This window comes from Numida meleagris, chromosome 2, assembly GCF_002078875.1.
Source record: "Numida meleagris isolate 19003 breed g44 Domestic line chromosome 2, NumMel1.0, whole genome shotgun sequence".
Taxonomy (NCBI): domain Eukaryota; kingdom Metazoa; phylum Chordata; class Aves; order Galliformes; family Numididae; genus Numida; species Numida meleagris.
This window is the reverse complement of record NC_034410.1, coordinates 75398492-75423839: the sequence shown is the minus strand read 5'-3', so window position 1 is coordinate 75423839 and position 25348 is coordinate 75398492. Positions and strand designations below refer to the sequence as shown.

Genomic DNA, 25348 nt, shown 5'->3' with positions numbered 1-25348 from the left:
TTATTCAGAGCTTTGGCAACCTCCTGAAACAGAAAGACTATTTCCTGTGTAATAACTAGGACATTCTTGGGAAAAGTACGGGATGAAATCCCAGGAAGCGACATATTCTAGTCTAATCCTCCATTGTCGTATTAGGGAATTGGAAAAATTAATTTTTCACATCATGTTACTCTCTTATTTAGAACAAGAATTTCCTATTTGTTCATTATCTCTGAAATACTGCCGTAAAATGAAATTTAATGCATTTTGGTCAATCAATGTTAAAAGTAATCATAAAATATCTCATATTCTGATTGCGTCTTTGTGATGTCAGTGACAGCTTGGTGTGCATAGGGCCAAGCTTCTTAATCAATAGAGGTGAAATAAAGTAGAAACTTAATGTTTTAAAAGTGATTTTCTACTCTCCAACCTTTACACTAAAAATATTACAAAATGCTTAGAATTTATTACTACTTTGGGGCAACTTGAATATTTTCAGATAATGCAAATGACATTAGCAAAACAGGTAAAAACAGATTACAGCCTATTTATGTTCCGGTATTCCCATATCAGATACTACAGTTTCTCATCTTGAGTAGTCCTCAAGATCAAAAAATGACAATAATAGCTCAAACTCTATTAATTCATGTAAATATGTTTCTGTCTTTCCGGGGTCTGTGAAATGTGAAAGAACAAATAAAACTTACCATGAGTCTTTCAAAAATTATAACTATTTAAGATAGAAGATTTTCCTGTTAAAGAGGATGTGTGTATCTTGGTGAGGAAACCAGTCATTTATGAAAACATTATTCTTCATGGTTTGAGAATTCACAACTGAATATTTTCTTTTTTCTTTTTTCCCTTAATTTTGTTTCATATTTGAACATGCTCCACTTAAATTAGTTCAGAGAAAGAAATCTTAATCACTGGACTACAATTTTTTTTTTTATTATTTTTCTGAGAAAAATAAAACCAGATCAGTAGCATGTTGCCAAACCATAGTAAAGGATAAAAAGCATAAAAAAGAAAATCAGTAAGAAAGTGTTTTAAAATAATAATTTCAGCTGTGTTTGAATTTAGAGTGCAAACTGAGTAAAGTCCAAGGGCTTTGCATTATCTCTGCTGAGGACAGACACCATCTGAGAAAAGAAAAATAATTAGACAATTAAACAAACCTTAGAAAACATAAATAAGCCTAAATAGTCTAAATAATTCATTATAAACTTCAGTCGGCATGGTGGTGATGGGCTGACAGTTGGATGAGGTGATCTTAGAGGTCTTTTCAAACCCTGATGATTCTATGATTCCTATGAAAAAATAAATTATTATAAATAAAATGATTATTAATTTCAATAAAAGAGACACAAAAAAGAAAGAATCAGGAACAGAAAAATAAAAATTCTGAAGCAAGAGATAAAAAAAAAAGAATTGTATGAGAATTTAAAAATATAAAGAAAAACAATAGTCCCATGATGAAAAAAATAACATCATCGCTGTTCTTGTGAAAGGATGATGTCAAACCTGGAGTTTTGAGATGTGAGAAAACACAGAGAAGGAAAAAAACATAACCCAAACCAAACCAACCAACCAAAACCCTGCACATGATTCACAGCTGTAGATTTTATTACTATTATTATTTTGTAAATGTTATACCACTAATATTGAAAATATCTCTGTAATAGGACGTTGATCTAAAGCCCGTAGGTACAGTCTCTGGACGGTATACGTGGCTTCCACCAAAGTTAAAACATGGACAAGTTTTCTCGTGCCGTTCATGAACGTACTCCTTGGAATGTATGCTTGTTATTAGAAAGAAATTCCACTCAAACCCACAGATTTCTGACACTAGTCTCACAGTTTTTATAGTCATATATAAAGTCTCAACAGAAATAGCCACTTAAATTTTCCTTTGAAGATTGTTATCATTTGGATTCCTTTTGTCTAAAATTAGAGAGATGCATTATACTTTTGTGATGTTCGATGGATTTACTGGCACAGCTGAATAAAAATAAGTTTTACAATTACATTTGCCTAATAATATTTACAGAAAAAGTTTCAGATGATCACATTAACAAATAATCTTTAGTGTTATTCCTCTTCCCTCTCTTTTGTCTCTGAAGGAGCAATGTACTCATTTATGATACCTTTCAGATTTGAAGTCAAGGAAAGAACTATGCTGGTATGTAATCCAGGGAGGTCCACACTTGACATAGCAGCAGGGCTAGAATTCTTCATAAGTTTACTATACGGATATATAAGAATCAGTTTGTTTCTATCTGCCTTGTTCTTATCACATAATCATAATATAAAGCCCTTGGCTGCATGAAGTCATCGAAGTGAAAAAGATCTACAGGAGCAGTCACTACTAAACTCCTCTGAGAAACAATGGTAAAAGCAGCTGAAATTTCTATAGCAGTCAATGTATGGAATATTGTGATCTGGACTTTAGTGTAAGATGAATCTTTTTATAGTGTTTTTGCTCTTTAACCTGGACAGAGATGCAAAAAAGCATAAATGAGTAAGTATTCCGAGTGACATTTATTCATAAAGGAGTCATAGAACAAGCTGACTTTATATTTTCACTCTGGGTCATCACCCTGAAATTCTCTTGTGATCTGTAAAACAACATTTACACTGCAAACTTGTACTTTATGACCCATGACAAATGAACTGTTGTGAAATAAAAACAAGGCAAGTTTCAGAGTCACAGAAGAGTTGCTCAAATATGAATTTTGAAGACTCAAAACCAAGAATGATTTTGAACCCAACATTATTATACTGAAAAATTATGTATTTTTAATCTGATGTTATGACTTGATGTTTGAGACAGTTGACATGATTTCTGGATGCATGGTGCTAGCAATGCTGTCTTGTATCGCGCATGTCATTGCCTGTCTAACCAGGCAGATCTTTAGGAGAAGACACAGCCCTCCTAATATTTTTTAGTATATATGTTATTTATGTCTTCTTTCTTGACTCCACTGGGAAATTTGCATGATGGTCAAGAGAATCTTGTACTAAATTTCTACTTTAGTGCCTAATATTGATAAAATATTTAAATGACCCTCATAATTTCACCTTAATTTGAAATACTATGTATATGATTCATGCAGCTGTATTTTACATTGCTGTTTAAACAGCCCATTAAATGGGCAGAAAACAGTGAAAATTTAAATAAAAGAAGACAAGAACTGAAATTTTTTCTAGGCATCATAAGTCGCCAGCTGGACACAGGAGACTGAGAAATGACTGATTATCAGATTATATTGTTCAAACAATTTCTATTGTGTTGAAGCTGTGGATTGGTCATTATTTTCTATTAACACCTTGAAAATTTGCTTTAAATCTTCACGATAGCATACTTTAAAGTGATTCAGAATAACTGCTTTTCTTTCCTACCTTGTTTCCACATTGCTGCTTCTGAACTTGTTTCCTTGTTCTTGCTTCAAGATCAGGCAATCTTGCAAAAGCAATGATCACATTTGAAATAAGTGTATGTCAGCTGTGGCCTCAGCCCAGGAAAGGGCTCCTATACCTGCATTCCAGTCTTAACTCTCATACAGTAGGAAAGAAAGTTTTCCCTTTATGTTAAATATTTACCTTGACAATAGAAATGGACTCTGTATCAAAATGAAGACTTTTGTATGTTTTTTTCCTGATTGTCAGGAGCAAAGTCCCATCTAACTCCAATATGAAGTCACAGCTATTGTGACAAGAGGAGATATATATATATATATATTTAAAGGGTTAAGCAGATGTCACAGAAAACTGAAAAGACAGCTATCTTTGGATGTAACAGCTTGAATATTTACATGACTTTAACATGTTTAAGAAATTCATTCTTCTGCTTCAACAATAGGTTAAAAATGTCCTTGAATGACAAGTGATGACTACAACATGCAACACTTCAGTCTTTTATTATGTTGGCAACAGTCTTTGAAAGCATTGCAATGTTGATGAGCTGAAACAGAAAAAGGTACAGAAATGGTTTTGTATTGTTGATCCTTTTTATTTCTTTTTGCAAACATCATGATGCTACTGCAGCCAACTCATATGAACTTCAAGAGCACTTATTTTGCTTTAAGTGCCAGAAAAGCCTCCGAGCTGTAGCTCAATTTTTTCCAAACCCACAGCACATAGGCTGAGTTTAGTGAATTTTCTTCCAAGTTCAATCTCAATGTCCAGACCTTCTGTATGCTCAAGGAAAAACATTGCTAGTAACACTGTAATAGAGAGGTAGAAATTGAGTAGCTCAGGTATTCTTTGTTGTTTCCCCAGTCACAAATTCCAGACCCACAAAGGACTGATTATCAGCAGACATCAGCTAGTCTCAGCCTCAGGGAGTGCAGCATGGATCCCTGTTTCCTTTTACTATGCAGAAGTCTTTTCTTTTCCTTACAGGCTTTTCTGGTCTCCACTCTTGTAACAGAACTCAGAGTACCAAATACTCATGGATCCTGTCTTGCAATATCTGAACTGGTATGATTTTTCTGTTACTGTGCTGAAAACTGACATATACTCACTAATATAAACCTTCAGAGGTTTCAAAGTCTTAACAGAGAAACCACTCCTTCACTTCACTCCATACTCAAAATGAATGTGCTTAAAACATCACAGTTACGTCTTTCTTACTCTTGTGGGAGTTAATTGAACAATAAAGCTGCAGTTCTGTTCTCCTATTAGACATACAGTTGTCTTTCACAAGACAGATGCCAAGGCCATGAAAAAGCTTCAGAGTGATGAATGAAACTAGGAAAAGGATGCTGTCATTCTTCCTGGCTGAAAAATTATATGCTTTTAGAATTAAAGTGATGCTAACAGAGGAATGTATATTTTTTAGATAAATAAAAAATATCTCTCAGTTTTCTATTTTTATCTAATGGATAACAGTCTATCACCATGAGGTAAGTGGAAAGTAGTGTATAATTAAATGGCTGGAGTCTGGACAGTGTTCATTTGCCAAACATTCCTTTGTGATGTTTCTTATCGGAGCAAATGGGTTTGAGAATTTTCAACAATAAGATAAGATGACAGAAAATACGGTCTTGGAGTTATAGAATCATGTGGTAACTCAGCATCCTTAACAAAAGTACAACAGACCTTCAGAGTAAATGTCTTTGAACAGAGAGTAGTGCAGAGTAACTGTATCCAATGTGTTATAGCCTTCTGCATGATGTCATGTAGAATGGAATAACCCTGTACCTAATTCAGGCCTGCTGTCTGTGCCATCATGGTGGTGGCTCTTCCCTACTGAGTAGCCCAGACTGGCCTTGGGTGCACTCCACCACTCACCAAGAACAAAACATCAGTGTGCCATTGTAGTGGAAATGCTAAGTCATGTCCTGAGCCAGTGACTGAGCACCTAGTGGGAAGGCAGGGCCAACCCAGGGGAGCTCAGGTGCGTGCAATGCACCTGAGTGACTGGAAGGGGTGGAGCCAGGATACACCCCTTCCCAAACCTCATTTAAGGGTCATCAGCAGAGATAAGGGTATCTCTTGCTGGGAATCCTTGTGTACCTGAGGTCTTTCAAAGGTAAGCAGTTCATTTCCTTTATTTCTGCAGCTGCTGCATTTGGGCTTGTTCTCATTTGCTGCAGCCAGAGACTGGCTATCAAAGTTTCTTTAGTTGAGCGTGGTTGATTTTCTGAAAGAAGTTTGTGTGATAAATAGACAAATTTTGTCTTATTAATTCAATGTTGTGAACATGAGGGCTTGAGCGGACAAAATGCCACTTCTTTTATTTCTTATTAATCATAGAATTCAAAGTACTAGGCAACAATTACCTTAAAACATAAGGTGGCAAGGAAGGCTGCTCTTACAAAACAAAAGACAAAAAAAGGAAGAAAATAACTTTTCAGTCTGTTCCGAAAAAGACTTGCTTCAGGTAGAAAAGATTTGTAAGGAGTTAGCTCTTCAAATGCCCTCATTTCTCTGGTGGCCCTATACTATATACTATATATACTATATATAGTAGATGGAAAACAGTTTATTAGTAATAATGCAGGCGGCTTTTACATGATAGAAGAAAGCATGATCACTTTTGGTTGCTATTTTTACCACTATTTGTCTTCTATCTTTAAGTTTAGTCTCTTGCTGTGGTTTTGTTCCCTCAGTAATACAGTGGATTCTTCTCCTAGGTTTTTAGTTTTTTGAGTTTGCATTATTTTCTTAGTCTGGGTTTGGTGTTGGTTGAAGGAGTACGAAGGAAGAGAGTGTAAAAGAAGTATAGAGCAAACAAATTTTTTGTGAAGCAGGTAGTGTCACAGTCAAAATCTCTTGGTCAATTTTTTTTATAAGTAAACTGGAAACAGATTAATCAATTACGTTTAGGAACAAAAGCAACAACTTGGTTTTATATTGTGTCTTTGTCTTTCTCCATTGCCTTCTATGAGACTGAGCCTCCTAGGATCATTCCCACTAAAAAAATAAAGCTTTCTCAGTTTTCCTTTTATCTAGAAGCTTGTTTTGATAAGCTAAGAATTACGACCTCAGTCTGAGATGAAGTATATGTGCCTTAGTTTCTCGTGAAGTAAAACAAAACATTCTTTCAGGTTAATTGAAAAAGCTCATATACCAGGTTTATTGTATGACAAATAATCTGGAAGCTTTATGATTTCTATCAAATCACTTCATTAGTTTTTACTTTAACTATGTTGACTCACGCTCATGTACTTCGTAACAATTATTGCTGACTAGAAGTTAATATTCTCTCAACATGACAGTGCTTTCAGAGAACATAAAAAAAAAAAAAAACCTCTTAGACCTTACTGGCCTTTAATCTAAAGAACGTGAATTGGGCTCCAAAATCCCTTTGACCTCCGCTCTCCTTTCTCTGTACCTGAAGAGTTATTATGTAGCCTTCAGGAAGTCATGAGTTCAGACACAACCAGCTTTGAAGCTATTTCCTATACAGGACTCCTTACTTACATGTGGCTTTTGAGCTTTCTTCAGCCGGTGATACTTTCCAATCTTTTGACTTTTATTAATTCTTTATGTGGGCTTTACTTCTCCTGCAATGGATTCTAATTTTCTTCTGGGTTTCTTGTCACACTTAGCAAACCTTTTCAGCTGTGCATTATGGTTACGCTTGGCAGCTTCTATCTCATTTAGAAGTACTGCTTCCATCAATAACTGAAGGAACTTTACCCCTCATTCCAAGGTTAATGCAAGTAATTACCATTTGTTAATATGTTTAAAGATAACAATTAGAAATATCAATCAAAAACCTATGATTGTAATTATTTCAACACCAAAACTCATAAACAAGTAAACTTTCACTGTGCCCCTGTTTTATGTTCATAACTGTAGGGCACAGACTGTTCTCTCCTTGAACTGACACAGGTGAATTCCTTTAAACAGTGCTCATTTCAAGTTTCCCATCCACAGGCTTCCGAATGCTTTCAAAGGAATGGCTTTTAAAGGTAATAGGGGTTCCACAGGCTGAACAATAGATCAAATCTGTTTTGACATGACTGAAAGGATTATGGTCTCAGCAAGCTTTCCCTTCTCATTCACCAGCTTGACCCTCCCCAGCTGCAGGCTTCTATCTGACCTCTGATGACAAGGCTCACTGGACTGAGACATGCATCGCCTGCTGTTATTTATCATCTGCAGACTGACATCAATAATCATAACATGGAGGAAGACATAAAACCTACATTTGTTTTCAGCATCTTCTTTTTTTCATTTAACAGGCATTATCTTTCCTTATCTATCCTTGAAGGAAGGAAGGTGTGTTTACTCCCAGAAATAGTCCACGTGTTTCATAATTTAACTCTGGTTAAACTCACTATCTAACATAAAGCACAAGTTGTTGTTACAGGGATGTCACCACTAAAACTATCTAAAAGGTTGGCTTTATCTGTCTGTAACACAGCTTAACAGGAAAAGTTGCAGGCTACAAATGGATGAGGTAAAGGATTTTGTGACTTGGTGGAAGTCTTAAGGAGACAGCAGGCATGAACAGATCCTCTTTAGAAATAACTACAGTACTTCAACATTCAGCTCTGTCTTTGCCTTATTAATGTGTTATTCTCACTATGTTTTCGCTAAGATAAAATAATAAACAAATTGGACTATTCCCTGCACACAGGCAAAGGCACTAGCAAATTTGTTATTAACATAGGCAAGCCTTCTGTGCAGCTGTAATCCTCACTAACTAGCAGACAGGGTTACTGCAAACCCTTTTTTGACCACCTCTTCATAATATCACCCATACTAGTGCAGGAAATATTGTACAATATAGTGATAGTTAAACAATAAAGACTCAAGCTCAATAGTCAGGAATGTTACTTCAGAGTCTTAGGGGCAGCTAATGAGGTTCAGGCCAAGTAAAAGCCCTCTAGATTCTATTTCTTCTAGGAAGAATTGCTATACAATCCACATTAGTGCTAAAGTTGCATTGAGTATTTGTTTATGGGAGGGATAAAAGAAGGACTTGCCAGAGTTTGTCTTCTGCTCCTGCATTAAAGATTCCCATTCTTTTGCTGTAAGGCCACCTTCGTGACATTCACAGTAAATTGCTTAGTGGTGTCATTTCTTACAGCTTGTCGTCTGTGTCACATCTCTGAGAAAAGTTGTCTCAGTCAGCACTGTTTCTTATCATCTGTGCAATGCGTAGCAACGCATCCCTCATGGGAGAGCAGTAAGGAGTCACTAGTGCTTTTGAATGGAAACTTGACTGCAGAGAAATGAGCTCTTCAGTCAGAGGTGATTTCCTTAACTGAGCCTTTCTGGGCATGTATTACCCTCCTAGTCTTGAAGTTCAGAAGCATGGATTAGAGCTGTCTAAAAACTTACAAACGGAAAATGAAGATGCACTTCTAATTTCCAGTTCAAAAAGGGATGAAATGTGAAACTTTGGTTTCCACTGCCAAGTGGAAAATCCACTGCTCATCAGCTCTGATTGCTAGATTTTTTTCTCCAAACACCGCTAGAGAAAATGAGTGGATGATGTATGTCTTGTTCTTTCTCTTACTTTTCCAGAAAGAATAAGAATCTTTACTCTCATGAATTTTTGATCACTGGACCTGTATGAGATTGTCAGTCTTTGAAAGAAAATTCTGTATTTTTCATTTACTGCAGTTAGTTACTGATACTACTTGAAGTAGTCTAGGGGAACTTACCGATGGAGTAAAGGCTAGACATAAGAGAGCAGTGTGTGGTTGCAACCCAGAAAAATATCTGTATCGTAGGCTGCATCAGAAGAAGGAGAACCAGTGGGATAAGGGAAGCAAATTTCCCACTTACATACCTCCCTAGGAGTAAAGTGCTAACTTAGGGGCTCTAGTAAGAAAGCTGTAAGGGTTCTTTGCCAGCCTGCTATTTATGGGGTAGGTGACCAATTGGCCTCAGCTGTTGAACCAGGTGTCCTGCTCTTTCAACAAGTTTTTCTGATTAAGGTCTTGTGTGAGGATTCATGCTGAAGGAGGAAATTGGATGGTGTGAAACCATTCTGTCAGACCGATCCTAAGCAATTTTCCATGCTATGTTGTTTCTGTTGGGTGCTTTCTATAAGAATAAGGATAGAATGCTTTTAGAGCATAAGCTGAAGCAGTAATGGAAGAGAAGCATCAGGAAGCTCTATAATCTATTATAGTGACCAGGCTTGTTGTAGTTCTTCCTGTTAGAAGATTCCATGTGTAGAATACAACAAGCAGGTAAGGGGGGGGGGGGGGAACACTATTTCTCCTAAGAACCTTATATTCTGGTAATGGCATTCTTTCGTGAACTGAGGCAGCAGATTATTGCTCATAAGCTATTCCTGTTTGTGGCTACTAGAAGATCATTTTTTTACATTGCTAGACAGTGAAAGATATGTGCACTCTGTTAAAGTGTGATCCTATGACTGAATTCACCTCCTCTTTGACTCTGTTTCATCTTCGATACATTTTCTGTGTTTCAAGCCATCCTTTCCCTGGCTGCAGTTTCATTTTGTAGGTGAAAACTAGAATTTCTTCCCATTCTATACATTCTAAACTGGAATTTGCTGATGCAATGATCGTCAAGAAATTATTTTGGTGTTGGGGAAAAAATGAAGCTCGTATCTTATTAAAACAAATGTTATCTATTTAATTGGGAACCTAGCAAATGCAGTAGGAACTGATATGTCATCTCAGTTTGCTGCAAAAACTGCTGTTCCTGTCCTGTTCCACATCTGTCCTAGCAAGAGCTGTGAAAGCTACGCTACATAGAGTTGTGTCCTGCAGCTTGCTTTCCTGTGCATTAATGGTGTATTAAGAGAATTTTCTCTTCCCTCAGTTACACTTTGTATCCCTTCCCTCTAAATATCACTCATTTTTGTTATAGTTGAATAATTTAACTATATTTAAACAATGGCATTTTTATTTTCCTCTTACTTTCTCTTTTTCATTGTTTAAACAGTGCACGGTGGTCCTCTTTTGCATCACTTCATATAGGTAGTCTGCTTTCTACACACAGCTCTATCAGCACTGATTTATTCCAATGGTCTTTACATTATTTCATACAGTAAAATGGAAGTTCAATTTTTTTATTGTATCTGTAAAACAAGTGTGAAATGTTACACAACCTTAATTATTCCTGCAAACAAGTGAATCACTGTTTCCTCTAGCCAACACATAATTCCTATCAAGTGAGGCCCAATCTGGAGTGCTGTGTCCAAGCCTGGTGTCCCCAGCACAAGAAGAAAGTGGAGCTGTCGGAGCAGGTCTAGAAGAGGGCCTCAAGGATGACCAGAGGGCTGAAGTTACCACTCTTATGAAGAAAAGTCGAAGGGAGCTGAGCTCTTTCATCCTGGAGAAAAGAAGGCTCTAAGGAGATCTCATTATAGCCTTCCATTATTTAAAGAGAGCTTATAAACAGGAGAGACTGACCTTTTTATGTGATCTGATAGTGATAGGACAAGGGGAGTGGTTTTAAACTGAGAGAGAGGAGATTTAGACTGGATACAAGATGAAATCTTTCCTCAGATGGTGGTGAGGCAAGAGGATAGGTTACCCAGAGAAGTTATGGATATCCCATATCCTGGAGGTGTTCAAGGCCAGGCTGGATGGGGCCCTGGGCAGTCTGATCTAGTGAGTGGCAACCCTGCCTGTGGCAAAGGGATTGGATCTAGATGGTCTTTATGGTCCCTTCCAACACAAGCGATTCTATGATTCTCCACTGTTAGCTTCTGCTCCTTAAGAAGCAACTCACTTCTGTGTTGCAGTCCCTGGTGAGCTTCCAGTGCTCCAGCATGCAGCCTGCTATTTCTGCTAGCATGCTTCGGAACACTCCATCTCCTGAAAGTCTTGTTGTTCTTCCTTTTGCTGCTCAAGCTAGCTGACTTTTAGTATCTTTTTTTAGCTTACATAGGAACCATATCCTTTCTTGGTTGTGGCTCAGATATCTGCTGCTCTCTGGTGGCTTTTTAACACAATGGAGGGATGTGTGAAGTTGTCATGCCTATTATATTGACATTGGAGGACAGTGGGAGAATGAGAACACTGAATTATCATGTTACCATATACAGCCACAAACAGGAACATTTCCCAGAAGGTGTACAGCAAACTAGGTGTGCTGTCCTTGTGTTAAAGGACAGGGTTTCCACTCCAGATAAACTGCAAACCAAAATGCTGGGGAGTGCACATGAGATTATACACTCACCCGTGAATTAAGAGCACCTATAGCAGGGGTGTGCGAGCAAAGGAACCTGTACTCACAGAGTATTTGTCACTTGCAAGCTACACATGCTGTGTATGCAACACTGCATGTGTGTGTGATGAGAATTCCTTGGGAATAGCTATGAAAAGGTCATCAGAAATTTGAATGTGTTTATGAAGCTTGGTGAATGGTGACCTGCTTTATCTGTTCTCAATGATATGCATCTGCATGTATAGTTCTATTGTGTTCTTAAAGATCATTTTAAAATGGTTTATTAGTTTGTTAAGTTATAAGAAGTTAATAGCTTTTCTATAAGACACATTCCAGTACGAATGATTCTGTTATTTTTGTTGTGTGATAATTTTTTCCCTATCAAAAATTGTTAGGGAATTGTTCTGGGAAGATGGTAGTTAACACAGGCCAAATTCATGCCCATATTCATTTCTGTGAATGCTTGAATTCACTGATTCAGAGGTAGCTAGTTTCATCTATTGTGCACCCATCATCATGCACTGATTCTAACAGCTAATTTTCAGAGACCAGATTTTCCAGAGGTGAGTCCTGCATACATTCAGGACTGCAATATTCACTGCATTATTATTTCAATAAACAACTCATCTCTAAGCCACAAATATGAGAATATGTGGAAAAATGTGATTTCTTAAATCCTTTTGAATATTTAGTCTACTTTGCCAAGAGACAGGAAAGGTGTAATCATCTAGCTGTTCTAGGATACTGAAGGGGTGGAGGGAAGCAAAGGTGGAATTGCAGCCTCACTGTACTCTGACCTGTCCTAAACAGAGAACAAGCCTACAATTATTTCTTAAGGAACTTTGCTGTTGTGTTTCCCATTCCCATTTTTCAAGACACAATGGATCCCTTACTACACAGTCAAATTGAGATCATGCTTTTGCTCCATCACAAGCCTGTGCCTGCCATTCTCTTTCTTGTAAGAACGAGATATTGCAGTGAGTAGTTGAAGATGCCCAGTCTTGCTTAAGAGCTGCTGTGCTCATTTACCATTTCAGGGGAAAATGAGAAGCATTGAGTTACAATCTGAGCTGACAAAGCTCAAACTCCAGATAACACTGTTGTTGAAACATCATTATACTTCTCAACTTCAATAGAGTGTAAGAGGTTGTATTTTATAGCTGTCAACAAGACTAAGAATTACAGCAAACACAGGAAATGTTTTCAGTTTCTGACAGTATTGCATGTTAGTGCAGCCGAATGATTAATGGATAAATGAGAAGATTAAATGATGGAGTCAATGGGGAAAAAAGAGAGGAAAGCTTGGGTCAAGGAAAATGTACAAAAGTAAGTGCATGAAGCATTTAGGAAATAAATTGCCTTGTACTTTATAGCAGAAACTCATATTCAGAGACAGTCTCTACCTTAACCCTTACAGCTAGTTTTTCTAGTTTCCATCTTTGTGAATTCTTCTCCTTTTTTCCTCTTTGTCCTTCTGTTCTCTTACAGTACCTTATAAGTGAATGATCAGTGTTAAAGCTAATACTCGAAGAGAGGTGAAAGTCCCCAAATGAATGATACAATGAGAAATGAAATATTGGTTGAGGCAGAAATGTGAATATCATTTTAGTATTGCTGGTACGCTTTATCAGTTAACAGTGAAGAAGATAATCTCACAGATCTAGTACTTAAGAAAGAACATGCGTTAAAAGAAAAAATCAGGATTGCACCCAGGTCCATGGGTATCAAACAGTTTTGGATATCATTACAGTCAGGCTCCAAGAACTGACAGATAAACAGAAGAATCTGTGGCTGTATCAGTTCACAAGCAAAGAAGTTCAAAAACTTATCTTGATGTTCTATGTCTGAAAAAGAGGAAGGAGCTCCAGTGTGAGCTATTAAGAAACCTCATAATTGCTTCCCTCTGAAATTTAGTCAGAGAACCACTTTTTTATACTGCTGAAAACTGGCTTACTCATCAGATTCCATCTCTAAAATTTCCTTCTCTTTTCTGTTCATTAAAATAACTTTGATTGCAATGCTCCTTGTTCTGGCAGATATTTCTTTAATAGGTTTCACTGGGTGTGTCTTGCTATGTCCTTTGTGGGACATAGTTATCTGGCTACATTTCTAAAATTTATCTTCTAGAATGACAGGCTGCTAACCTATGGTTGATAGATCAGTGAAATGTTTTCTGGCTTGTTGCTATCGACTTGCCCATCAAAACTGAATGATTCTTCCTGGAATTGAAACCTTCAGAGAAACAACTCATGTGGTGACTGGACCATTAAAACTCATTCTGCCATGGGGAATAAAAAATATTTTATTTCCATGTAATTAAACAGGAAAAAAGCAACAGGAGAACACTTTAAAACACATTTTTGATTTTGAGAATATCCTTTTGCAAATATAGTTTCTGAGAGGGAAAAACTAGACTATATATGTATGGATTCTCTTTATTATAGTGTACTAACTGGGCTCTGTTAGCAGCTATTTCTCTACAGCAGGCAATGTTTGGAGACCAGGAAATATTATTTTTCTAAAAAAGAAATTAGTTACTTTTCTGAAATCCTCCCACAGTGCTAGAGTCTCTAAATGTTAATCTAAAGGTTGGTTAATAAACAAACTATACTGAGTTGGTTTTCAACTTCAGATTCTTGAAGAAGTATTTGTTTTTTAACTGGGAAATGGCTAGTCTGTATTCCACTAAGTATTTCAAAAGAGGCAAGAAAGCAATATTTGTAGTGGCTGAGATGTTAGTCTGCCAAGTATATTTCATATTTACAGGAAACTTTTTATACATAAAGGCTGTCCTAATCATGCAAAAAGAAAAAAATAATCTGGATTTGTCTCTACAAGGCTGATTGATTTATACACCACCAAAGACAGAGGGGAGGCTCTTGTTGTTTTGTATATGTAGAAACATCACTCATTTCAATCACTTTGCTGGCACCTTTAAAGACCAATCTGTTATCCTTTCACTTGTACTGTAAAAACTACTTGTATCAGGAAAAAACCCACAATATTTTACAGAGACTTCTACATGGAATATGTAACTACTGTAAAGCTCACCTTCTAGAGTCACACTTCATATTTTTTTCTGCATTTCTATTGTACATTATATTATAGTTTCTGGTATTGACAAAAACAAAGAATGGATTTAAAGAAAAGTTAACTGAGACTTTTAAGCAACTTGCATATTTTTTTCATTCCTTGTTCTTCTTCTGCTACCATAAGGGTAGAGAAATTATCCTAAGGAAGGGCAGGCTCTTGGAACAAATGCATACAGCAGAAGTAAATAACACATGCCATTTTATTTCATAATATCATGCATCAAGTTTTGGTTTGGTTTTGGCATTTGGTTTTGACTACAGGCAGTGTTATTGGCAGTGTTAGACCAAATTAATAGCGCCTACTCTTCATTAAGAGCAGGTATTAAGTATTTTAAAAATGCAAATGAAACTGCAGTGGGGTTGACCCTAACTTCATTGGTTAGACCCTCAGAATTTTTGAAGCATGCACTCAGATCTTGATCTAAGGTTTATGATTTTGCTCATCTCCCTGGCATAAATTTCCAGATCGTAGTTCAGTATGAAATACATGGAGAAAAAGAAAATCCACATTGTTTGGCATGCTTTTTTCCTAGGAGGAAAGGTAAACTTTGAAAGAAACTTTTAAATGCTTTAAGAGCTTAAACTGTGGGTTACTAAGGTGCTTGCCAATAATCAAATCTGTCGTCTTTTATCTCTAATTTTGTCCTACTAAGGATTTTGTATACAACAAATGTACATATTTGCCTGCTTTTTTATGTACCTATATTTTTCTATATATCTGGCTCCAGTAACAGAAAGAGTTAATGAGGACAATTGAAATAATAAAAATGAGTAACGTGGGTCAAAAGCCTGAACTGTATTACACAGAATGACCTCTGAGCACCTATTATAACACTCCACAGGTGCAGAATTTCAGTCAGAATTCCAACTGCAGAGATCTCTTTGGAGGTTTAAAAGTAAAAGAATGATTTTTTTCTTTATACCTGTTTCTTTCTTTTCTTACTAAGATCTCTCTTTGACAGAAGATAGCTTCTTAGGGCAGATTACTTAGCAGTGGCTCTCAGTGTTTCATTTATGCAACCTGTGGTCTTTCAGTGGTTCTGAAAGGGGCTCAGCCTACATGAATAGAGCAGAAGGCATATGGCACAAAGTCCTTGTCATGTATTTAGCACACTCTTCTCATATTAATAAATGCTGTAATCTTTCCTTTACTATCTCTTCACTAGCTTACTGTCAGATCTTATTGCTGCTGTTTTAAGAATGGAAGTCATCAAATGTACTAAAAATACATGTAAAGCAATAAATTTAATGAAGAAATGACGAGCTTAGAAATGCACAAGTGGAAAAGGAAGCTAAGGCTACACATCCTATCTAAAGTATAAATGGTTCTTAATTACTAAAAGAATAAATGTCTCTTACTGCTGGGATTTATAAAAGAGATTTTTTGCAAAAAGCAGTTCTTATGTGGCATGTTAGAAATGAGGAAAACTTTATGAAGAAATAAGGAAGAGGTTTTTCTTTTTCAGTTACAGGATATAGAATTGTTTTCCATCATAAACCGTAAAGTCTATGCTATTTTAAATAATATATTGTTTTTAATAAACAGCTTTGTTTCTACATATGCAGCTTACTTGGAAAGACAAGAAGTGTTGAAATAGTTTCAGGAATACTTTACTGAGTATGCATTTCAGAGTGCTACCAGAAAACTTTTTGCACTGTAATGTGGATACCATCATAAACAGTATGTAAAGTTGAAAGGCAAGGTAAAACTGCAGAAGAGCTCTAAGTTACCTATGAGTTCCTCGTACAAAGTTCAATGATTTTGAGGTATCTCTGCATTTGAAATTTTTTTGCTTTTAAATTCACCATGCTCACAACTGAATAGGAGAGAATCTCTTTTTAATCTCTTTATAATGGACTAACATTGAAGCATAAACATACATTGATAAATCATAGTGCTAGCACAGAAATATCGGTGGTCTAACAATAAAAGCGAGATAACGTTTGTTGAGGAAATATCTCCCAAATCCCCATTTTCCTTTTTATTCACAACTTGTCATATGCATATACATGAACAATGTGAATAGCAGTCACTTATCAGATAGTTGTCAAACACAAATCATTTCTTAAAGCTCAGAAGCAGCAGGTTAGTCACAAGTATTGCAAAAGCTGAGGGAGCCCTGTGAGTTATTTGCTGAATCCTATTTCTGGGCAGCAGTGAATCAGATTGACAATGCCACTCTACAGCAGTCAAAGAGGAGTTACATTAACATCAAGTTTATGACGTAAGCCAAAAAAATTCCTCCTTCCTCTGAGGAAAGATGGGTGGTAAATTTCTGATAGCTTACAGTAGCAGTAAATCAAGAGAACCCTTGCATTTATTCAGTAGTACTGACCAAGAAGATGAAAAGTCAGGCAGTAACTTTGCCAGAGATCTCCTCTAAAGAGCGAGTAGCAGGCAGAAAAACAGATTTATTCATGTGTGCAGGGGCAACAAAAATGGAATAGAGCTTTCTTAGTTACCTGACTGGATGTCAAATCAAATTCAAATCTAATCCTTGTAACCTGGGATTTTTTTGGATTTTCACTTGGACAAAGTGAATAACAGTCCCTACCATAAGCTTGTAACAATATAAGCTTTATTTTAATAGTCACTAACTGCATGTTTCCTCCTACAATCTGAGTTCTTAGGTGGTTTGTGAAAACTCAGTTGCAAACATAGCTTTTTCTTTAAAACATATTTTTGGGGGCTTTTTATTTTGTAATTGGTCTATTCTGATTTTAAACCAGATGGATCCCAAAGGGGTATAAATGAAGAAAATGTTTCTTACAAACCTTTTCTTTTTCTCAGTTTATTTTTTTTTCTGGTCAGCTAAAAAAAAAATTGTTTGAAATTCGTATGAAAAAAAAATGAGCTCTTCTAAGAAAACACGTACTACTATTAGCTGATATTTTGTCAGCTACACAGTAAATTCTATCTCAAGAAAACCATATAGAATCTACAAACATTTCAGGAGACAGCAAAGTAAATATAAAAACCAGAAATAGACCAATAAAAACTAATTATCATGGTTGCAAGTGTACTATATAGAAGAGAATAGTTGTCAGTAACCCTAAAGCAGAAAGGTCTCTTTATAATTGCAATAGCTTCACTTATCGTCCTCTTGTCTGAAAGCTGTCAGTAAAAGATAAATGCCAATGTCCCCCCAATCACAATGTAAGTTTTACCGTATGATGACATGTTTGCCAAAAACAACAATTTAAGTCTTGTCTAGGTAGAAACACTGAACAAAAATGACCTGGTTTAACTTCTATATGATTTAAGCGATGACAAACCTTTTGTAGAGGAACAGTTATTTAGGATCAAAATATCTGTATTTTCATTTCTTCATTTAATTCCAAGAATTTATTTAATTCCAAGAGGAAAATAAACCAAATAATTCCACTTACTTTGTGAATAAAGCTAGTCTACTTTGATGCTACACCTTGAATCAATTTGTTTTTAGTGGGCTTTAGTAAACAAGCTTTTAGCTATTTTAATTAGAGTGAATACTACAAAGTATAAAAAAAAAGTTAAGATACAGCTGGCCCAATTGCATTCATGTCATTCCTAGAATAGTTTAGGAGTGTATGGGGATTGCTAGGCCACAGCCTGAATCAGTGATTGAGTACCAGGTGAGAAGGCATGGATTAACCCAGGGTGCCCAGGTGTAAGCAATGCATGTGGGTGACCATAAGGGATGACTTCCTCACTCTCATTTAAGGGTTAGCAGCCAAAGGAGTAGATTTCTAATTGGAGAACACTCCTTCTGGAAACATCACCAACCTTTGGAAAGGGTAAGTCTCTTGTCGTGGTATTGTCTTCTGAATTATATCTCGATGAATACCTTTAAGAGGATGTTTGTATCCTGGTGGAAGGCAAAGCCTAAGACTCATTTAAGGGCTGGCTGCCACAAGGGAAGAATCTCCAACTGGAGATCTCTACTTTTGGAGTATTTGGTGAGCCCTGATCCTTACGATGGGTAAGCAAATCTTTCTTTCATTAACTGGATTGTGTCTGTGTCAACGGTTTACGGGCGTTAGGCCTGGTTCCGTGATGAAGGGGACAGGGGATCCACGGGTCCACACCCCGGGAAAAGGGGAAAGGAGATGGCCCTGAGAGCAAAGAACAGCAGCAACAATCTGAGGAGAAACAAACTAATTTACTAAATAAGATATCAGAATGCAAAACAACACACTATAATACAATATAATTACAATTTAAGCTGATAAATCCAATACAGAGAGAGAGGATGTCCCAAAATCAAGGTAGGCCTTACTCTACTACCGACGATAAGACAGCTGGAGAGCGAGGTGCTGCCAAGATGAGAGACGGGTGGAAAAAGGGATGAGATCTCGTGATCTGCAAGTTTTTATACTGCGAGCTTTCCCTCCAGCTGGAAAATGGTAACAGAGGAGCAAAGTACTATGGGGAATGTAGTAGTCCTTCTCTTCTGAGAACCAGGTACATTCACTACATGATGTTATGATGTGGAATACCAATAACTGAAAATCACAAAACCATGACAGTCTGTCACCCTTTTGGGGTAATTTAGACCTGGTGTTGCTTTTCTCTATTCAGTGAAATCCTTGGTGCAGTCAAACCAGTACAATAATTAGCGGGAACATAGAGAAAGCTGTTAATCAGTTGGTCTTTTGCTTTGCACACCAAGAGTGGCATGAATTCAAAGTAGGGTGAATCTTATGGAGCAATGAAGTTACTAGAATACAGACTTCTTAACATTCTGTAAACACTTTGTATGAGTCTGGGTGGTATGGAGATACCTTTTTGCACAGCAGTCACCATTTTGATTCATGCTGAATAGTGCCTGCGCAGCATCAAGTCTGTCTCTCCAACTTCGCTTGCAAGCAAAGGGCGAGTACTCTGAGGGTACTGGGAGGGGTACAGCCAGGACAAATGTCCTAAACTAACTGAATTTATATCCCATACTGTGTGATTTTTCTCTCTGCAATAAAGGTTGGCCCATGTGGAGGATTCTTGTTCAGAAAATGCCAGCCTTCCTGAAGGCTGTACTGATGCCTTGCTTCCAGAGGACCATTTGATCGTCTCTTGTTGATGGAAGATAGAGAATTTTTATTTCCTTTGCTTCTGTCTGGCCTTTACTTTATTTTTCTTTCATTAAATAGCTCCTCCATGTGTTTTTGCTTGTTTTAATCATATTTTCTACTGCTGCCCTTCTGAGGCAGGGAAGAGAGAGCAGCATGGTGATGCTTAGTTTCTCACTTCTTATTAAGTATACAGTTCTGCATTAGAGAAGGCATAAGAACATGAAACAGAATATGGCTTTCTCTATTATTGAGGAATAGAACATACAACTTCTAAACAAGTTTTATACGGTTTTGAACATGATCTAGTGGTAGGTTGTTAGAGTTAGGGTAGGATGGTTAGGTTGTGGTTGGGCTTTTCCAACCTGAGCAATTCTTAAGATATTATACCCTTTCAAAATCCAAATACACCCAACTTCTGTGAATGCAAAATATTGCAGTTAGTTAGCACTAAGGAAAGTTTGAAAGAAAATACAAGTTCAGAGGCAACATTTTTTTTTCTGTAGCAACGTTTCAAATTAAAAACATGCACCTCTGTTTCTCTAAAATTACTGAAATTACCCAGTACTACGTGCCCAAGTAAATACTTAGTACTACCTTAATGTTTCTTTGTTAAGGCATCCTTTGTTAAAGGATGGTATCTTGGTGATCTGTCTTAAACAAAATGACGAATTCTTGTGGAAAATGTATTCATGCTACATAAAATTAAAACATACTTTTTGAACAATAAACTCTGTAGCTCCTGTTCTACTGACTATCTGTGCCTGTTCATATCTCAGTGTCAACAGTTTACGGGCGTTAGGCCTGATTCCATGACAAAGGGGGCGGGGGACCCAAGGGCCCACGTCCCGGGAAAGGGGTAGGGAGATGGCCCTGAGAGCAAAGAACAGCGGCAACAATCTGAGGAGAAACAAACTAATTTACTAAATAAGATATTGGAATGCAAAACAACACACTATAGTAAAACACACAATAATTACAATTTAAGCTGATAAATCCAATACAGAGAGAGAGAATGTCCCAAAATCAAGGTAGGCCTTACTCTACTACCGACAATAAGACGGCTGGAGAGCGAGGTGCTGCCAAGATGAGAGATGGCGGAAAAAGGGACGAGATCTTGTGATCTGCAAGTTTTTATGCTGTGAGCTTTTATCTTTTCCCTCCGGCTGGAAAATGGTAACAGAGGAGCAAAGTACCGTGGGGAATGTAGTAGTCCTTCTCTTCTGAGAAGAACATCTACATGATGTTATGATGTGGAGTACCAGTAACCGAAAATCATAAAACCATGACACTCAGTGAAACAACAGAGTTGGTAGCCTTTGGGTTTTTGGAAATTTTTTTCTTCACTCAAATTAACTACATCTGAGGTAACGTCTCCTATAAAATCAGCTTTTACAAAATAATGATTGTGCTAATTAGCTCCAAGGCAGTGAAGAACCACTTTCTACCACGACAAGAGTGTCATATAATGACAAGAAAATAAGATCCATTTCCATTTCTGTTATTTCTAGATAATCAGATTTTCCTTCTGGATATGCTGGATCTGTAGTTTCTACAGATTCTTTTATTCAATAAAAGAATTCATAGTTATGAAATGCTGTATTTTCCTATTCTTTGGAAAAATCCTAGTAGTGTTGTAGAATCAGAGATTTTAGCATTGAGAGTAAAAACAAAATCCTTCTTTGTATGCAGATCTCTAAAACAGTTTGATTACTTGTGTTATTTCAGTCTTTTTATTATTATTTTTGCATTATTGTCTAATTATCTTTGAACAGTGAAGTGTAGGAAAGACTTTTGCCAGGAGCACAATATGACTTCTTGAAAGTAATTGATAAAAATGTCACCTATAAAGTGTTGCATAGTATGTCTAGTAGATTTCCATGTGTTCACCGTAGCTACCTTACCAATAGTTTCCAGATTTTTCTGTTGCTTTATCATAGAGATTTTTAAAATTATTTTTTATATTTCAAATGATTGTGAGATCTATATTCTATAGTTAGAAGAACAGAAGAGAAAATAAGTAAAGATTATTCCTTCATCTCCTGATTAGGAGAAGAATGGGTTGGTTGATACCAAATAAAAGCTTTTAGTGTACTACATCTTCCCCCTTCATGTTCTGGGAACGCTACTATTGAGATTTACATATATGTATTTCTTCCTCTGGAATCTCCTTTACGTACCTGTAATAAACTTACTGAGGAAGAATTCAAAGCACCTTCTACCTATTTGACAAAGTATTTAAATTACAGACTTAGTAACAGCTAACAAAGTAAGTTTATTTTCACTTTTGGGGCCCAGAAAACAATGGTTGCTTTGTTAAGCATTTCATTTTAAATGCAGTTGGAGGACTGATATTTTAATGTACATGGTTAGAAAGAAATCCAAATCTGTAATCAGAGTTACTGCTTTATATTCCAAGACTCCTATGGAGTATTCAAACTTCAGTATTAAGCCTGCTTTTTCAGCGGTCATGAAAAGCACCAAAAAGACAGTAAAACACATTATATGGGAAAGAAGTTACATGTTCTCCATAGGTTGCTGTGGGTTTCAGGAATGTATTTCATTCTAATCCTTACTCAGAATAAGACAGAGAATGTTGGAGAGCAGAGAATGGAGAGCAGAGAACGTTGGGCATTCCCCAACAAGAGAAGGATGTGGTAGTTAGACAGGACTACCAGAAAAGTACTGAAAAGATTATCTTGTGAAAGAGTAGGATTTTATATAAAAAAAAATTGTGTTCATTTATTTCAACTAAGTCTTCTTTTCCATTCAGACAACAGTTGGTTTTGCTCTTAAAAGTGAGTCAAAATTCTGAATTCATTACTTTATTTCATTTAGAAGAAAATTTATCACTTCATCACTTTATTCAAGTATTTCTGATGTGATGAGAAATTATCAAAAGTTATCTATAAACAATGGACAGTACCATCTTTGCAATATGGAAATCAGGAGATTTCACTTTGCTTCTGTTTTTTCTTTTTGCAGTTAGTAATATTTTAACCATAATAAGAACTATGAATAACAGTAACCTTCTGATTTGTGATCTTCTTGGATCCTTGTTGCAGTGTGACAATTAATAGACCCTAAAGAACCGGGATCCCCTCCTGGAGAGAGACACAATCACAGATGCCGTGGAGTCAGCTCTCCGTTTAATGTTGCGCAAAACCCATTCTTATACCCATACACTCGCAGTGCATGCGCACCTGCACCTAGCCCACGCGCCCACCCTCCCCCCAAAGTCTGCTTAGCATGAGGCATGACATCTACAAGCACGCACCGTGACATTCGTCGTTGTGGATGACTGTCCAAGGTGAGCAAAGTCCACTGTCCATTCTTTTGCAGTCTTATAATCAGCATTCCGTGCCTCTCTTCAATACACTGTCTCTTACTGCTATCCGGACTTTCTGGCTCTTGAGGCACCACATAGTTGCTTCCTCCTCTTTCTTACACAATCTGCACACGAACAACCATTGTCCTTTATCCCGTCCACTCACCCCCTGCTTGTCCACAGATCCTCTCCTTTATGCTATTTCTTTATTTATATAAAATTTAGCTTGGGATGGAGGAGAAAAATAATGCAAAAAAAAAAAAAAAAAAAAAAAAACATCCAGCAAACAGCTTTTCTTTAAGATGTGCCTATACTTAGAGCAAGATGTTTCTACATTTTGTGAATGATTTTCACGCGTCAGCTGTTTGGTCCTACAGAGAAGTCTCACCAGCTTTTACATTTACTCGAAAAAAGGAAGTTTCATGATGTTTAACCCAATGAACAATGTCCTCTGACAGTGAATATGGTAAAAGTGTTATAAATATTTTTCTTATACCTTATATCTTTGTTTCTTCAATGTTCATAAAGCCAGGTCTTTTCAATCCTAGTTGACTTCAGCATGAGGAAGGAGCTCTTCAGTGACCTGTTTCTACTTGAAGAGAGAGTCTTACAGATGTGGTCAGGCTTTCAGAGAAGGTTATGGGAGTAGGTGGGAAGGATACACAATCCATTCAGTTTGACTGCAACTGAATCTTTCAGGGCATGACCTGCTACAAATGCATCAGAATGAGAGGCAGAGTTGAAGGAGGTAGTCACCTCCAGAACTAAACACAGCTTTTATGATATGGCTAGAAATTAAATAGGCCTTTTTAAAGTCCCCAGAAAAATCTCTTGCCAGAAGGAAACCACTTGCTGCTGGAGGAAATGTAATCAAATTTTTTTTCTGTACCCTAGCCGGCTGCTGGTGACTGCTAAATCTGGTTCCATACACAAAATGTAGTGCAACTGAAGCAGACATAGAAATATATTTAAGGGCCTCAGCAGGGACAGGTATGGCCTTTTTCCAGCCACACTTTACCACAAGCTGTATCTAATTTGCTATTCATAGTCACCCTTGAAGTAGGTTTTAAATATTAGCTTTACTCTGTTCTATCCAGTGTGCATAGCTTGGATTGCAGTTTCTACCTTCTAGGCACAGTATAGTCTGTCATTTTTTCTTACTAAACCTTAATCTTTAATTTCTGCTCAGAAGAAGAAAAATAAGATTTAATTTTTATTTTTAAGATGATTAAACACGTTTAAAATGATTTATTATAAAATTAGCTATTCCCTCCCCTTTATTAAAGTAGTGGTAACAGACAAACAAAAAGATGTTTCAAACAGAACAATACAGAATCTTTGATCTGGTGCACTTACGTTCTTTGCACATAAGGACAAGTCAATAGCTCTCCAAAGTAGACTATTCCATTTAAGCAGCACTCTAAATAAAAACAGGAACTATAAACCCTGTCTGAAAATCTGTCTTCTGTAGCAAGCCACAGCTGAAGTAAGCAAGTGTCTATTCTTTAGAAGACAGAAGATGAGCAAGATATTATTATCTAAGACACATTTAGAGCTCTAAATTTCAATTCCAGTATAATTCTAATGCAGATGCTGCTATCCATTGTCCAGCACCTCTTATATCAGAGGCAGGATGCACTATCATTTCTATCAATCCTAAAACCTCTTATTTGGAAGAGTTGTTTCTTGCTTTGTTTTAGCTGAGTGAGTGTCTAATGCAAAACAAATTCTGAACAAAGAATGTGTCTGTGCCTGAGAAAAAGTCTTAAAGAAAAAAGACAAAAAAATATAAATCAGGTTAATAAATATGCATGACAGAAAGAAGAATGATTGATTATACTTAAGAAAATAATGTATTGAATTTTGAAAGTCCTTCATTATCTGCTGCACTGGCAGCTGCACCAAATGTTTCCGATATTCCTAAAAATAAATTAAGAGTTCTGGAGTGGTAAAAAAAAAAACACTGTGCTAATATTATACTTAACTCCTTCTAGTACAGCAATGAAGGATACAGTTTACCACTATGTGTTATCTCAAATAAGGAGATAGATGAAACAGTAAAAACAATCTTTTTGTTTCCTGTTTTAGTCATATTGACCTATCAGGAAGGGAATAAAACTTTGAAAAGATGTTTTTTAACAAACAACTATTGTGCAATTCTTTTGTAATAGGCAGAATAACCTTTACAGCCTCCTATGATTCATTAGTGAATATGTCAAGAACCTGTAAATAACACTTGAAGCTTGCCTTTTCATCTCTTAATTAAACTAAAAGTCTTATCTCTTGAGAC

The 25348-nt window shown here is 36.6% G+C and overlaps 1 long non-coding RNA gene across 1 annotated transcript; it reads left to right on the top strand.

Moving 5' to 3' along the window:
• Positions 5487–19803, top strand: LOC110393143. Its single transcript, XR_002434812.1, has 3 exons — positions 5487–5512; positions 18389–18461; positions 19642–19803. It is a non-coding gene; the product is annotated as an uncharacterized LOC110393143 (long non-coding RNA).